A 16,808-nucleotide genomic window follows, 5' to 3' on the forward strand; every position below is an offset into this window, starting at 1 on the left:
TTTAATTTATTTGTGACACTATGTTCTAAGTCTGAGCGATAGAGGATATCCCTATGTCACAGGTGAGGACATTATTATTCACCTCGATCTCCGTCATTTCTTGATATGGGAAGTCCTTGAGAGCCAAGACCGTATTCTTTTCAAATTCATATCCTAGCACCTAGCACCGTGCTTTGCTCAGAGCACCTGTTCAATAAATGCTCCTGCAAAAGTAAATAAAATCTGGGTCTTGGGTGGCTACGAGATTGACTAAAGGGCGTCAACTGCTTCCAGGTGGAGTGCGCCCTCGAACCCAGAACTCTTTTTTTTGTTTATTTATTTTTAAATTTTTTTTAAAAATTTTTATTGGTGTTCAATTTGCCAACATATAGAATAACACCCAGTGCTCATCCCGTCAAGTGCCCCCCTCAGTGCCCGTCACCCAGTCACCCACACCCCCGCCCTCCTCCCCTTCCACCACCCCTAGTTCGTTTCCCAGAGTTAGGAGTCTCTCATGGTCTGTCTCCCTTTCTGATATTTCCCACTCATTTTCTCTCTTTTCCCCTTTATTCCCTTTCACTATTGTCAAACCCAGAACTCTTGACGGCTGACTCTGGGCCGCTGCGCCCGGGCTGTGCAGGAAGTAAAGGCTGAGGCCAAATGTTAGGTGCTGATGCTCCACGAAGGGCTGTCTTTATCCCTGGGAGGAAACGGGGAAAGAGGCACGAAGCGGGGGGCTGTTATGAGGGATGTTACCAAGGACGCCGCCCTTTGGTGTCCAGGGAAACTCACTGCTTGGTGTCGTGGGATCGTTTTCTGGAAAGGTCCTTAAACAGCAGCACTTCGGGAGAGTTCCTTGGTGGGAAGAAGGGAGACAAAGGGACCTGCCACCCGCAGGCTCCCTGGAGCCCGAACCTCCAGCTTATGGGTCTGTGGGTACCGAGCGGGCTCCTCCGGGTTTGGGAAATGGGTGACGGGACAGCAAAGCCACTCGCCGTGGGAGCCGGGGTGGAACAAATGGCCAAGAACCCCAGACGGGGGGGCGGTCGGAGCCTGCCAGATGGGCGCTCACGCGGATCCCCCAGTGAGTACGTGGGCGCCACCTGAACGTCAGGTGGATCAATGCGGGGAAGCCGGGCGGGTGCAGGTCCTGTCCCCCAGGGGTGCTCGGCCGGGCCACTGAAGCCCCTACGTCCCAGGGCCCTCCGTGCCCGCTTCTGCCTCTACTCTGCTTCTTCCAGAACCGCATCGCCCTGACGTGGTGGCTTTGGGGAGACGGGGGAGGACACGGGGAGCCCTGCTCCTGGTGGCCTTGGGGCAGCACCTGCCGCTCTGGGCCTTCCGCTCGCTCTGGCTCTGAGGCCGGCCTCCTGGGGGCCTGTAGGCGGCGCGACCCCGAGGCACCCCTGCCTCCTGGGTCATCGCTCCTGAGACAACGCCCCCTGCTCCTGCACCTGCAGTAGGTTCCTTCTCACCCGACGACAGTGGAACCAGCTCGTCCTAAGGAAATCCGCCAACAACCCTCAACAGTCTCATTGATCACGAAGCAAAGAATAATCCGTTAAAGTCATGTTTACAAGAGTGGATATTTGCTCGTAACCAGGTAAAGAACACCATCAGGGAGAGAGGTTCTTTTCATGTAGACCTGGTCATTGTAATGTCATTTTATCTAAAACCACAAGGAGTTAATATAAAACTGTGATCTGGGGACGCCTGGGGGGCTCAGCAGCTGAGCATCTGCCTTGGGCCAGGTCCCGGGATCGAGTCCCACGTCGGGCTCCCTGCGTGGAGCCTGCTTCTCCCTCTGCCTGGGTCTCTGCCTCTCTCTCTCTCTCTGTCTCAGGAATAAATAACATTAAAAAAAAAACAAAAAACTGCGATCTGGAGGGATGAGCATAATCTTTTAAGAGTAAACATTTTTCTTCATGAACCAAGAACACCGTGCCATGAGCTCATTAGAAGTCAAATGCATATATTAGGATGCTGACTCGGATTCCGAAAGGATGCTCCCTATGTGAACTGAGGAGGGAAAAGGAAAGGAAAAGGAAAAATACATTATTTTCTCTTTGGCCTTCCAACGCTTCGCTTCCATGTCCTTCTTCCTGAATATAAGGATGGACGCGAAGGGAAACATACGGGAAGGCTTTTTAGGGAGGTCGGCGTCCTTCCTCCACCCACGAGTGATCCTTACGTATAATGCAGGGTAAGCCTTTGCCCAACCGAGCTGCACTGTGCGGGCTTAGAAGAAAGATGCTACGGCAGCCAGAGTTCTTATCCTCTAATTAATACTAACGTTCTCAACACTGTGATCTGCGTTAATATCAACCGTGTGCTCTACTGGGTGCTTCATGCACATTATCTTATGAATTTTCCCCAAATCCTCTAAGCACAATGTCATTTGTCCCATTTCACACCCACGTAGAGTAAGAGAGGGGAAGCGTTACGCCCGGCGCTGCAGAGTAAATATCACATCAGGACGCCGAGCCCGGTCATTCCCCCCCTGTGCAGCCACACTCCTAAATAAAACTAAATTTTTATTTCAAAGTAAAGCCTGAAAAATAAGAGAGAGAGAGAGAGAGAGAGAGAGATAATAGTATTATATTTTTTAAATTGATGATTTGTATTTCTTCTACGTTCCTCGAAAGGAGAGAATGTGAATTACTCTTCTCCATTGTTCTCTTTCTTTTTTTTATATTTTTATCTATTTATTTATTTATTTACTTACTTACTTACTTATTTTATTTATTTATTTATTATCTATTTATTTATATATTTACTTACTTATTTTATTTTATTTATTTATTTACTTATTTTATTTATTTATTATCTATTTATTTATATATTTACTTACTTATTTTATTTATTTATTTATTTACTTATTTTATTTATTTATTATCTATTTATTTATATATTTACTTACTTATTTTATTTATTTATTATTTATTTATATATTTACTTATTTTATTTATTTATTTATTTATTTATTTATTTATTTATTTTTTCATTGTTCTCTTTCCTAGGAAGAAATTCTTAGAATCATGAGAGGAAGAGTGCAGAGGGGATAGCGAGCCCGGCCTCTTACCTTCACAGGTGAGACATCTGAGGTCCCGAGGCGGGAGATGGTTCCGGCGTCTCAGGACCCCCATCGGAGGACAAGCGTTAGGTGGTCATGAGACTTAAATGGGGAGCGGGGGTTGGAGTTTAAGTGAAATATTTGCACACTAAACAAACAAACTCTGGTAAAACAGGTGGAAAGTTCCTTTTGCACATGTGCAGGGTCTCCAGGGTGGGCTGCTTCTGCGGGTTTCTTTGCGAACGCTGAGAAACGAGGACTCGGGGAGGAGGCAGGTCACTGGGGGTCCAGCTGCATGAAGGTGAGGCCTCCGCTGAGGGGAATCGGCGCCTGTGGACACCGGCCCCAAGTGGCGGCAAGCGAACAGCTCCCAGGTCAGTCTTGGAAACCTGGTCAAGGACAGAGGGTGATTTTTTTTTTTTAAGATCGTGTTTATTCATGATTTGAAAGAGAGAGAGCGTGCGCACAGGTGCCCCGTAGTGCTGATGGTCAAGGTGATTGTGTCACTTTTAGGGCTCATCCCACGAGGGAAGTTTTCTGAGAAGCTGGAAGCACAAGCCAAATCTTAAAACCTCAAGGCAGTAAAGACCAGGGACAGATGAAGGTTTGTTCGCAGCCTCAGAAGCAGGAGCTGGAAAAAAAAAAAAAAAAAAAAAAAAAAAAAAAAGTAGCGGGAGCTGAGACCTGCTAGAAGTGACGTCCCCGCACTCACGGGCTGTTCCCCGGCTGTCGGCTCTGGTCGTGGTGCCCGAGTGCGGGCTTGCGGGCGGAACGGGCCGGACTGGGGGTCGCACCTCGTTCGTGCACGGCCTCGGAGCCCTTCCCTGCCTCCCCGCACTGGCCTCGGGGCTCCAGGTCTCTGGAACGGGAGATGACACGGCCTCTGCCTGATGAGCATCATCCGGGGCACCTGGGCCGGCTCGCGATGCTACCTGCTTCTCTGCGGCCACACGATGCTGCAGCCCCGAGACGGAGGCCACCGCGTCCCCATCAGTGGAGGCGGCCCCCGTGGCCGGCTCAGCCCTACAGCTGCTGGCCACGGGCGCCGGACCCGCGAGGGGAGGTGCTGGGCCGGGCCACGGAGGCGGCAGGTGGCCAGCGGGCACAGGTGGCTGCTGTGCTTCTGCCCCGGCTCTGAACCGTGCAGAGGTGACATCCCCTGTGGCAGCGAAGAGGGTCACACGGCTTTGTCACGGGCCTGGTACTAAATGCCCGGAGGAAGAGGGTATGGACAGGATGGAAGATTCGAATCCGTTCACGATGAAGACGGCACAAGGGGTTCGGGCCGCGGCCTCTCGTGGGCCACCTGCGGGCGTGAGCCCCGAACGGGAAGGGACGGTCCTCCGTGTATAGTGACTGTGCTCCGGGGGCAACGGCCACCGGGGACGAGACGTGGTGGGGACGGTTCCCCCTTTGCCTTTGGGGTTATTTTAATACATAAGAGCAACAGCTGCGCGTAGTGCGATATTCAGAATCCACGATTGTGTGACACGAAGGTCATTCCTAATCAGACGTGGTCATTTATAAGACAAAAAAAAAAAGATTTGAATCAGTTTCCAGGTTTGGAAGCACCAAACCAAAGCGATTATTCTCAGGCTGATGAGCTCTAGAACGTGCTCCAGATGATAACCGGAGTGGAAGAAAATAGGGGAGAAATCAGCCCATCTGAGGAGAAACTGTCTGCCAACCGGCCAGCGCCCAGGTTTGTTCAGAATCAAAGCTATTTTAATTCATGCTTTTAGACTCAGAAATAGGAACAGCCTTACCATATGACATCCAGTGGAAGGCACGCCGAGTACAAGCATTGCCGGGTCAGATCACTCGCATTTGGTACAGCCACACAATTTTATTCCAGTTACACGCAGAAAAAAAACACCAACTACACTAAATTAAAAATACAAGAATTTCCTTGCACAGGTTTTTAGCTTAAATAGCTTAAATCTAGTCCTGACATTAATGCTTTGTGTACTTAGGATGCGACTCCTTGGCTTTATTCATTATTTATGAAAATAAATCTCCCCCAGTTGAGAGATGAGGAGAACGAGGTTAGCTGATTTCCCCAGGTGACCCGGTGTGGCAATTCGTGCCAATATTTGCCAGGAATAATAATAATAAAAAAAAATTCCCCGGAATAGCTTAGATGGATAGAGCGTATAATTGAATGTTACCTCACTTTTGTAATCCAACAATATTTCCCTTTTTTAAAAAAGATTTTATTTATTTATTCATGAGAGACACACAGAAGGAGGCAGAGGCACAGGCAGAGGGAGAAGCAGGCTCCATGCAGGGAGCCCGACGGGACTCGATCCCGGGACTCTAGGATCACGCCCTGGGCTGAAGGCGGCGCTAACCGCTGAGCCCCCGGGGCTGCCCAAATATTTCCTTTTTTAACACGATTTTATTTATTATTCATTTAGAACGTGAGCGTCAGGGGGGAGGAGCAGAAGGGGGAGCGGAGAGAGGACGGTGTCGAGCCAGTGCCGCTCAGAGCACAGAGGCCGTCACAGGCCTGGATCCCACCGGAGCTCAGGTCAAGAGTGGGGCGCTGAGCCAAATGTGAGCCACCCCGGCGCCCCCCTCCCCGAGAATGTTTTCTTGATCAAAGTTGTAGGAAGCCCCTGAGAGCTCAGGGACAGGCATAGTGACGGGCCGGGCCGGGCCCCCCGCGGGGCCTGGTGGTGCCCACACCTCCGCAGGCTCTGTTGGCCTCCTAAACCCCGCGACAGTGCGGGGACCGTTCACGTGGTTGAGCTCACCTGTCACTAAGTGAGAGACCCGACGTGCACGGGGACCAAGGCACGGCACCCACGGGAGGCCCGGCTTCTGCTCTGGCCGCCTGCTCGGCCACCCATGGGTGCTCCGGGCCCGGTGCTGATGCCTCGCGACGCCCCAAACTCTGGCCTCCGCTTCCGAGCTGGGGCCTCCTCGAGAATCCGGCTGCCCGGTCGCCCTGCGTGTCCTGCAGCCGCGGGCCCCCCGCCTCCTGCCCGCCTGACCCCTGGCCGCACCTCTGCTCCGGCCCGACCCCCGGCCTCTGCCTTCTGCACCAGGGGGGTCTTTTGTAAAGTTTCCACGTAAGAAAAGCTTTATTATTCTTGTACAAGTGAGACATTATCATTACGAAGAAGCTCAAGGGATACAGGAAAAAAAAGTAATCTCGGGGCACCCGGGGGTCCCAGCGGTTCAGCACCTGCCTTCGGCCCAGGGTGTGACCCCGGGGTCCCAGGATCGAGCCCCACGTCGGGCTCCCTGCATGGAGCCTGCTTCTCCCTCTGCCTGAGTCTCTGCCTCTCTCTCTCTCTATCTGGGTCTCTCAGGAATAAATAAATAAAATCTTTTAAAAAAATAAACTAAAGATTAAAAAAAAAGAAAAGCGATCTCATCCGTCAAATAACCTCCATGTCCACCAAGGGGACACAATTCCAGATATTTCTGTGGTCTGCAGACAGAAGCCAAGAGGGGGACGGAGAGAGGCGGAGGCCGCTTGGGATACATTCCCGGGGAAGTTGAATGTATTCAACGATCACAACAAATATAAATAAGCAAAAATGAGCATCCAGTAACTATTTCTTCCCAAAACATATATTAGCTTCTAAGTGATTGTCCCAAAGGTGAGTAAAGGATCCTGTGAAAAGATAGCACATGTCGCTCAGCGCCCTGGACGCTGGATCTCGAGCTGACGAGGCACCGGCCGCCTTCCCGCTGGGAAAGTCAGGAAACCCTCGCAGGGACGTCCCTCCGGCTCCGTCCTCCCCGCCGCCTTCTGTGGCTCACGGGCGTGTGTTTGTCGTCAAAGCGGCTAATATCCACGCCACTGCCCACGACGAGGTCAATAGCCCGGGCCTGTTGGAACCGGGCGTCTGCAAACGCGCCCCTCAGCGTGCTGGCCGGCTTCCCCGTGGGCTTCCCCGTTCTCCCCTTCCTCTCCTCGCCTCTGCTCTCTCTCTCTCTCCTTTTCTATTTTTACTTTTTATTTTTTTGTGCCAAAGTAAGGGCGGAGGTAAGAGAAGGGGAAGCCTTCCTCAGGCCCCGACGTGGCAGTTTTCTTTGACAAAACCTGGTGGTGTGGGGGCCGGGGCCGGGGAGCAGCCCGGCCTCGGCTCGTGGGGGCCGCGCACGGGGGCCCGGAGCCTGCGAGGCCGAGAACCACAGCCTGCACCTGCACCTGCACCTGCACCCCCCTGTCCCCATCCATCCCCTGCCCCCTCTACATCCCGCACCCTGCCCCCCTCTTCCCCCGCCCCCCGAGGATGCCTTCCGGGACCCGCCGTCTGCAGGCCGAGGCCATGGCCCGTGCCACCTGCGGTCCGTCCCCTCGGACGCCCCAGTCCCACACCCTGTGAGCTAGACTCTGGGGAAAAGGGAAAGTCCTGTTTGGAAGTGATCTTCTGCGTATGCTCATGCCCCCCCACCCCCAACGCAAAGACGGACACGCCCAGAGGTCCTTGGACCACAGAGCCTGGCGTGTCACAGCACCTCAGCAGGGGATAAAAGGCGGTCGGTGTCCCAGCAGTTAGGCCACCAGCTCGGCTCGCTCCGGGTGGAACGGAGCTGACAACGTCCCGCGCAGCCTCTGGCTCAAGCTATTCCGAGCTCGTCCTCACAGGGTGGCTCTGCGCGAGCTTTGGCACCTGCCACCCGCGTGGCTCTGCAGGAGCTTCGGCACCTGCCGAATTCAAGGCCGCTGCCCCAGCAGCCTGCTGTCAACACGAGAGGAAAATACCAAGCACAGCCTTGGTGTTGTTGCCCTTCCTCGTCCCCGGGTGGTCCAGATCACAGGGTTCCAGGTGTTTACTGGAGCGAGTGAGCTCTCTGCGACTGCACGGCCCCCACACCGCGACCCACTCGCGAGGCGCCCTGTCCAGCGTGTGAAGACGCTCAGATAGGTGTCGCCGGAACGATGCCGTCTCCCTTCTCCCTCCCAAAGTCGAGCACCCAGCGCAGCGCCCCAGTGGGGACTGAGAGGCGGGCGCGGTCCCGAGGGCGGGAAGGAAGGCGCCTGTAGGACGGTGCCTCAAGACTAGGGCAGCACGTGCAGCCTCGGACTGGTCCCGCACAGCTCAAGCAGGACGCGTCTGGAAAGCGAAGAAATGCACAAACAACCATTATTAACGGAAGGGAAATGATGGGATCCTAAATACTTGACGACAGCTTATGTTACGACCGCTCCATCAAATGCTTTGGCGAGCACCCGGAACATTGCATAAAAATCAAATTCTATTATACATTTACTGAAGAATTTATTTAGAGGGGTAGTTTTTAGAAAAAAGAGAAAAACATTTTCAAGCTCGTAGGGGAAATACAATGTTAGGGTCCTGTGAGTATCTGGTGTTGCAACATTTTCATCACCTGGTCAATGCGTCATCTTGTTCGATGAGCATTTCTGTTTATTTATTTTTAATTTTTTTATTTTTTTAAAGATTTCATTTATTCATTCATGAGAGACACAGGCAGAGGGAGAAGCAGGCTCCATGCAGGGAGCCCACGTAGGATTCAATCCTGGGTCTCCGGGATCACACCCTGGGCCAAAGGCAGCCCTAAACCGCTGAGCCACCCAGGCTGCCTTTTTTTTTTTTTTTTTTTTTTTTTTTTTTTTTTTAAAGAGAGCATTTCTGTTTAAAAACACCTTATTCAATACCTATTTTTGATTTATTAACATCAAACTCATGGCCAAGGCGCTATAATTCGTGCCTGAGCCACATGCCTTCTTGGGCTTACGAACACTGCACTACTTCTGGAGGTCATTTATTTTATTTTTTTCCTCCAGGTTATTTTTAAGTTCCAGGGAGTTAACATACAATATAATATTAGTTCAGGGGTACGAGTTAGTGACTCAGCACGGCCGTACGACACGTGGTGCTCGTCGCGGCCAGTGCCCTCCCCGGTCCCCACCACCTATTTCCCCCGACCCCCCACCACCTCCCCTCTGGTCACCATCAGTTTGTTCTCCAAGTTAAGAGTCTGTTTCTTGGTTTTCCTTTCTTTTTTTTTTTCTCCTCCTTCGCTCATTTGCTTTGTTTCTTAAATTCCACATATGAGTGAAATCATGTGGTACTTGTCTTTCTCGGACTTATTTCGCTTGGCATTATACTCTCTCACTCCATCCACATCATTGTAAATGGTGAAATTTCATTCCTTTTTATGGCCGAGTAATATTCTAGTATGTAACACACACACGCGTGCGCGCACACGTGCAGGCACTGCTGGGGGCCGTTTTAAATAACAAAATCAGCAGCAAAAAGTAAAAAAAAAAAATGTAAATAATGTGACACTAACTAGACTGAAAAAACTATGGTTATGTCACTCTCTTAGACACTAGAGGCCCACGAAGCATTTATTTCCAAGTCTGTTTATTTTGAAATTAGGAATAATTTAGATATTGAGAGACCTAACACAGAGAGATGAATAAAAGGAAGAAATACAGGTGTCTGATACAAAAATATATCTAATCATTTTTTATCATATATTCCACTGCAATGTCCCTGTACCCAAGACATCTTTGTGTCTGGGATTAATGGTTTTCATTTTGTTCTCAACGTGCTGCAGTAACCAGAGGTCAAACTTTGAGATTCCATTGGGTTGAAGTCGCTTTCCGAGGACCTGGCAGAGAGACCGCTGGGTAACAGGGAAGTTCCATTTGGGGAGGAGAGTCCCGGGCCCCGGGGAACCATCCATCCTGTTTAGAGCCATTTACTAACTTAAACACGAGCGACTATTTTAAAGGGCTATGTTCCAAAAATTAGTAATAACCGGCATGTCGAGATTATTGCGAAGCATGTAGAGGTAGAGTCTGCAAGTTCAAGTCTCTAAAAATCTTATATTCTATTTCCTATAACATAATGTGTTGGCAAAACCCAACGGTTTGCTGTGTGACAGTTACTCAGGCTTCCAGGATCCAGTTAAAATAAAGACAAAAAAAAATTAGGTTTTATTTTTTATTTTTATTTTTTTTTTAAAGATTTTATTTATTTATGATAGTCACACAGAGAGAGAGAGAGAGGCAGAGACACAGGCAGAGGGAGAAGCAGGCTCCATGCAGGGAGCCCGATGTGGGATTCGATCCCGGGTCTCCAGGATCGCGCCCTGGGCCAAAGGCAGGCGCCAAACCGCTGCGCCACCCAGGGATCCCTATTTTTTATTTTTTTTAATTTATTTTTTATTGGTGTTCAATTTACTAACATACAGAATAACCCCCAGTAAAAACAGAGTGACGTTCATTCTTGAACAACTTCAGTAATTCTTAATTTCATTGTTATGAACAAAACCTACACAGAATCAAGAGTAATCTCAAAAATGAGCCAACCAAGGAACTCAACCTCCTCGTTAAGAAAGATCATGGGCTTGGGAATCCGGCAAAATCCACTGCCGCTTCGGGTGAGGCCCTCCACGTCCTCAGGCTTCCTCGGAAGTCAGTACAAAGACCTCGGCCTCACAGGTTGGTTCTAAGCTCTAAGTGAGATGACGTCTATAAAGTCCTTTGCGTGTCTGTTCGTTACTGCTGAGTAAAAACCATCACCAAGTTTACTGGCTTAGAACAGTGCATGTTTATTAGCTTCCAGTTTCTGTGGGTCAGGAATTGGGGCCAAGTTTAGCTGGATGCCTCTGGCTTGGGTTCTCTCGTGAAGTTGCAGCCAAGCTCTTGGCTGGCTCTGAAGTCTCATCTGAAAATGTGACCGGAGGGAACATTTCTAGCTCACTCGTGGGGGCTGCTGTTCCTCGGGACTGTTCCATCGAGGAACTCATTTCCTTGCTGCCTGTTGGCCAGAGCCTCCCTATTTCTTTTCATATGGGCCTGTCCGTCCACAGGGCTACTTGACGGTAGGGCAGGTGGCTTCCTCTAGGGTGAGCAGACCAAGAACGAGAAAGAGAACATTCAACACAGGAAACACGGTCCTTTTAGGACCCAATATCAGAGGTGACATCCCATGGCTTGTGCCATATTTGATTCATTGGAAGCGGATCAGTGAACCCACTCACGAGTAGGGATTACACGATGGTGTGAGAGCCAGGAGGTTGGGGTCATTGAGGGTCACTTTAGGGGCCGTTGAGAGAACGGGTACAGTGCCAAACAGTTGGCTTTAAACATCCCCTGATCCTGGCAATTCGGATAACAGCCACCTTTGTATGGAGCTTGTATGTGCCAAGCAGTGTACCAAGTGCTTTTATTCACATTAATGAACTTAATCCTTACAAATTATCATGCTTCCTTTGAAAACGAGAAAAAGTCATAGAGAAATTAGGTTGCCTGTAGTGAGAGTTTATAGTGTCAGATCTGCGATTTGAATTCAAGCAGTTCCAAAGCCTATTTTACGTCAGGATCGGTGGCCCCTAACCCATACGATGCTCATGAATCTGATGAAAGCTATGAACCCTTTTCTAGAAAAGTATGCTAAGGTACATTTTCTATACCATTTTAGAGGGTTTTCAGAAACCCTAAAGTCCACAAATGGACACCTGATTTACAACCCTTGTCTATAAGGCTCCAACGTGGATACAATTTAGCAAGGCCTAGATTTCTACACAGTATAAGCTGGTTTTGGTAGGAATAGACTGAATCAGTAGCCTTGAGTTTGGATTCTGGCTCAATAGACCAGCCGTTTAACTTGAGGCCACCGTCCTTTCATCTACAAAATGGACATAATCCTTTCTCTGGGTAAGAACTAACCTAAACTGAGTGTAAAAGCTCACAGGTAAGGGTGCCTGGCTGGTTCGGCCGGTTAAGCATCCAACTCCCGATTCTGGCTCAGGTCATGATCTGAGGGTCATGAGATGGAGCCCTGGGTCAGGCTCCAGGCTCTGCTCAGAGTTTGCTTGGGGTTCTCCAACTCCCTCTGCCCCTCCTCCTGCTTGTGCTCTCTCTCTCTCTAAAATAAGCAGAATTAAAAAAAAATAAATTACTAATTTATTACATTTTAAAAAATGTGATTAAATAAATCACATACATTACTCTTTGTACTATGAACTGTCCCAAGGGTTTTTCTTAGCATATGTAACTTAACACTGACACATCCTCCCCCTTTTCCTTGGGAGATGTTTGTTATAATCCTGTTTTAGAGATAAAGAAACTGAAACCCAAAGAGGTGAGAGGTACCTTGTCCACGGTCACATGGACAGGGGCAGAGTCAAATTTTGAACCAAGTCAATCCGAGCTTTAAGTCTACATTCGTAAATGCTATGCACCCCCCAGGGCTACTTTAAGAATACAATAAATATGCATATATGAAAACATCTCACAAATGGCAAGTGCTGGAACATTGCAGATACATAACTGAAAGAGGAGTGGAATTGACTTGCATTGCAATCGTGTGACCTCACAGCGATATGACCTTGAATAGGACTTTTAAACTCTCTTGACCTCTGCTTCCTCAACTGTAAAAAAGGAAAAACCATGCATCTCTTTCCTTTGTTAAAAAGAAATCTACAGGAAGGCATTTAGTAAACCGCGTAAAGAATTAAATTAATGTAGGTTCTTATATGCATTTATGTTTCATGTGATTCAACTGACAAGTCCTTAAAGTGGATAAATAGTATTTCAGTAAAACAAAATCTTGAGTTTCTTTCATAGAGTGTATTCTCCAGAAAGTAGCAGGTCTGGCTACATATGCTGATGTCTCAAATATATGTATTTTTAACCGGGTGCCACCAAGCACTTAACTTGTCTTTTGAATGCCCAGACCCACCTGCAGTTTAAATATTCAAGAATTGGTTTTGCTTCCTCTTTACAATTTTCTGCACTTTCCATCATAGAGAATATTTCTTAATTTTATTTTATTATTTTAATTTCAAAAAACATTAGCTAAATGTCAAATAACATGAGAGCTGGATTCCAGTTTGATAAATGACGCAGCATCACTATATATTTAATAAAAAAGCATCGTACTAACAATGAATTATCTGGTAAAGAAATTAAGAGACATTTCTACTTACAATAGCAACAACAACAAAAAATAAAATAAAATACTTGGGAATAAATTTTACCAAGGAAGTAAAATATCTGTATACCGAAAACTATAAAACACTGATGAAAGAAATTGAAAAATACACATACTATTGAAAAGATATCTCATGTTTATGAATTATAAGAATTAATATTGTTAAGACATCCATACTAATCAAAGCAGTCTATAGATTTAATATAATCCCTATCTAAATTCCAATGGCATTTTTTACAGAAATAGAAAAAAACAATCCTAAATATTGTGTGGAAAAAATAAAGACCTCAGATAACTAAAGCAATCCCAAGCAAGATGAGCAAAGCCTGATTTCAAACTATATCACGAAGCTACAGCATTCAAAACGGTATGGTGATGGCATAAAAACAGACACATTGACCAATGGGATACACTCAAGAGCCAAAATAAAAGCCCGCATACATATGGTCAACTAATGTTCAACGAGGTTGCCCAAAATACACAATTTATTGAAAAATGATATTGAACAAGCTGAATAGCCACATTTTTATCTTATAACATATACACAAATCAATGTAGATTAAAGACTGAACTGTAGGGCCCGACACCCTAAAACTGCTGATAGAAGACGTGGGGGACTCACATCTTGACATCGACCAATCCCGTGGTGGTTTGATACAGCACCAAAACGCAGGCAACAAAAGCAAAAGTAAACAAGTGGGACTACGTCAAAGTAAACGTTTCCGTACAGCTAACGAAACCAACAGAAAAAAAAAAAAAAAAGGAAATGAAGGGCAAGCTACGGTGTAGGAGAAAATATTTGCAAGCCGTATATCCAATAAAGGGTTACTATCCAAAATTGTTAAGCAACTCTTCATCTCAATAGCAAAACAAAAACCCTGAATAACCTGATTTAAAAATGTGCAAAAGATCAGAATAGACATTTTTCCAAAGAAGACATAAATAGCCAATAGATATATGAAAAGATGCTCAACATCACTAATTATTGGGGACGTGGAAATCCACATCACCCTGAGATATCGCCTCACACTTGTTGGACTGTTCGAAAAAGACAAGAGATCTAAAAGAAAAAAAAGACAAGAGATAACAAACGTTGGCAAGGATATGGGGAGAAGGGATCCCTGCGCACTCTTGGTGGAGAAGTGACCTGGCGTAGCCATCATGGAAAACAGTACGGAGGTTCCTCACAGAATCAAAAATAGAATTACCGTACGATCTAGCGCCCCCACCTCTGGGTATCTATCCAAAGGAACTGAAATCACTATCTCCGAGAAATATCTGCATTCCCGTGCTCGTTTAAAGAGTATTCATAATAGCTGAGATATGGAAACCACCGAAGTATCCATCAGTGGGCAAATGGGTAAAGAAAATATGATGCACGTGCACGCTTGTGAGCACGTGCCTACGTGCATGTGTGCAGACACACAACGGAATATTATCCCACCGCAGAAAATAAGGAATCGGGAAGTCCTGCCATTTGCAGGATGAACTTGGAAGGCATCGTGCTGAGTGAGATAAGCCCGAGAGAAACAAGTACCATATGGGATCACTTGCATGTGGAATCCAAAAGCAAACCCAACAATGTTGAACTCATTGCAACAAAGAGTAGAACGATGGCTACCAAGGGCTGGGGGGCGGGGGGTGGAGGGGGAAAGAAATGGTGGGATACAGGACGAAGGATGCACGTTTTCAGTTGTAAAATAATCTGATATTAAGCGGGGTGACTTAGTGAACGGTACTGTACGGTGGACTTGAGATGGGCCAAGAGAAGAGGTCTTGAGTGTTCTCGTTGTGGAAAGGGGACTCGACGAAATGGTGGACGTGCTCATTCACTTGACCGTGCGGGTCATTTCACAATGTGTACACATATGGCATGATCACGTCGTGTACTCTAAATATGTCACGATTTTGTCACCCGTATTTCCAAAAAGAGAGAGGGGACACAAGGTATCCTACAAGAGTCTTAAAAAGAAGTTGTCATCGGACTCAGGAGGCCTAGATCCAAATCTTGACTCTACCCCATAGAGTGTGTGATGTCAAGTTGCTCAACTGCCTTACACCTGCTTGTGCGTCTGTGAAATGGGGATGACAATAGCACTGACTTCATAGGATTGGGATACGGGTTAAGGATGCTGCTTTGTACATAGATCGTTTAGAACGGCGCTCGGCACATGCTAAAGACTCAATAAATAAGAGTTCTTTTATTCAAACGATTGCTCTCTCTTCCCCATATCTCGTTTTAATCCCTATGAGGTGGGAACAAAATGGCACTTTATTGCTGATTAGGATTGTAACACATTTTCAAGTTGTTGGGAGAATGTCTCAAGCTCTGTAGGTGCTATGGATCAACAAAGGGTAACTGTTGTTCCACTTTTATTTTATTTTATTTTTTTTGTTCCACTTTTAAAAGGGAGAAGATAATTACTATGCGGTCTTTTTTACAGGAGGAGCATTAGTCAACAGAGTTGTTGGGGCTTTTTTTTTATTGTTTTTTTTTTTTTTTTTTTTTGGTAGCGCCCACGGAGTTGCAAGCTACTGTGGGATGATTCAAATGATTTAGAAAACTCGATTCTGGACTGGAGTGGAATGTTTTTTTCTCCTATCCGAATTTTTGTGACTGCGGTATCAGAGCAGGAGAATATCGGTTTCCATGTGGGGAAGAAATCCTTTCATAAGAAACACAATATTTTACAAAGAGTAAGGAAGGAAGGAATCTATTTTAAACTGCCTCTCCTCTTAAGAAAAATAAACCCATGTATTCCCTGCGTATTGTGTCCATGACTGCCCTCTGCTTTATCAGACGCTCAAAGGATCCCAGGCACCTATCAGGTCAGCCTCCCACCAAGTGCATTTCTATTTTTGTTCCCTTCTGGGAAACAACAAAGCTTACAGGCCTGTTTTGGGTTAGAGTTTTTCCCCTGTCACCCCTGAGGACGAACTGAGCCCAAACCCCCTACCTGACGGTGCTGACGGAGACTGGCTCCGGGAAACATCAATTTGAGTTGATGAAATAAACACATAAATACCTGTTTAAAAAGATGGGGACACAACTCTCCTTGCCTTACATCTTTATTTCCTTTTGATGATTTTATACAATTCTTGATTATAGTTATGCCTATATATTGATGTCCTTGATGCTGTCGTAGACTGTATTATGAAAAATATCCTTCTAATCGTTCCCTTTCAGAGGAAATAAAATTGATTTTATATTGACAAAAAATAAAAATATGATGACATGGAATCCTTTCATTAGCAAGACATTTAATTAGAGGAGCAAATATCATGGGGTTATGTAGAGCATCTTAAAACTTCCTCCAAAGCACGCCCTCAGCCCCCCCCCCCAACAACTAAAATTTAAAATCAAACGAAGAGATGCTTACTTTTTTTCACTAAACACAACTGGAACTTGAGCTTTATTTGACAAGATTTCCTGAGCAGCTATGCCAGACTCCGATGACTTCCCTATATGCTTACTAGGGTATATATTGGGGAACAAGGCAGAAGGGAGTTGGGGAAGCATTGTGACGTCCTAACTGCAGGGTGAGTCCAGCTTATTAGTGAACAAAGGTCGAGCAGGCAGAGTCTTCACATCCGAGTGAGGTAAGTGTTGAGAACCAAGGTCCCTGCCGTATGTTGGTCATGGGTCAAGACGATCCCACGGCAGAGACCAAAGGGAGAAATCCAGGCCGTAGCCGGGGGGACGGGTGCAGCTGCACCTTGGAGCTCAGGAATGGCAATGAGCATGGCCCTTGCCCATGGCCCTGACCCCAGTTAGCAAGGATGAGGGAGGCGGGCGATTTCCAGAGTGAAATTATTGTGCATGA

The 16,808-nt window shown here is 47.0% G+C and overlaps 1 long non-coding RNA gene across 2 annotated transcripts; it reads right to left on the reverse strand.

The window, feature by feature from the left end:
* Window positions 1-10,254: 10,254 nt before the first annotated feature.
* LOC140615360 (uncharacterized) lies at window positions 10,255-16,464 on the reverse strand. 2 transcript variants are annotated; one of them, XR_012016030.1, is made up of 3 exons: window positions 16,365-16,464; window positions 11,741-11,916; window positions 10,255-10,889 (listed from the first exon to the last, which is right to left on the reverse strand). It is a non-coding gene; the product is annotated as an uncharacterized lncRNA (long non-coding RNA). The 2 variants fall into 2 exon arrangements; XR_012016029.1 differs by having other exon boundaries at window positions 11,718-11,916.
* Between the last annotated feature and the right edge of the window lie 344 nt (window positions 16,465-16,808).

The sequence above is a fragment of the Canis lupus genome, chromosome 23, assembly GCF_048164855.1.
Source record: "Canis lupus baileyi chromosome 23, mCanLup2.hap1, whole genome shotgun sequence".
NCBI classification, from domain to species: Eukaryota; Metazoa; Chordata; class Mammalia; order Carnivora; family Canidae; genus Canis; species Canis lupus.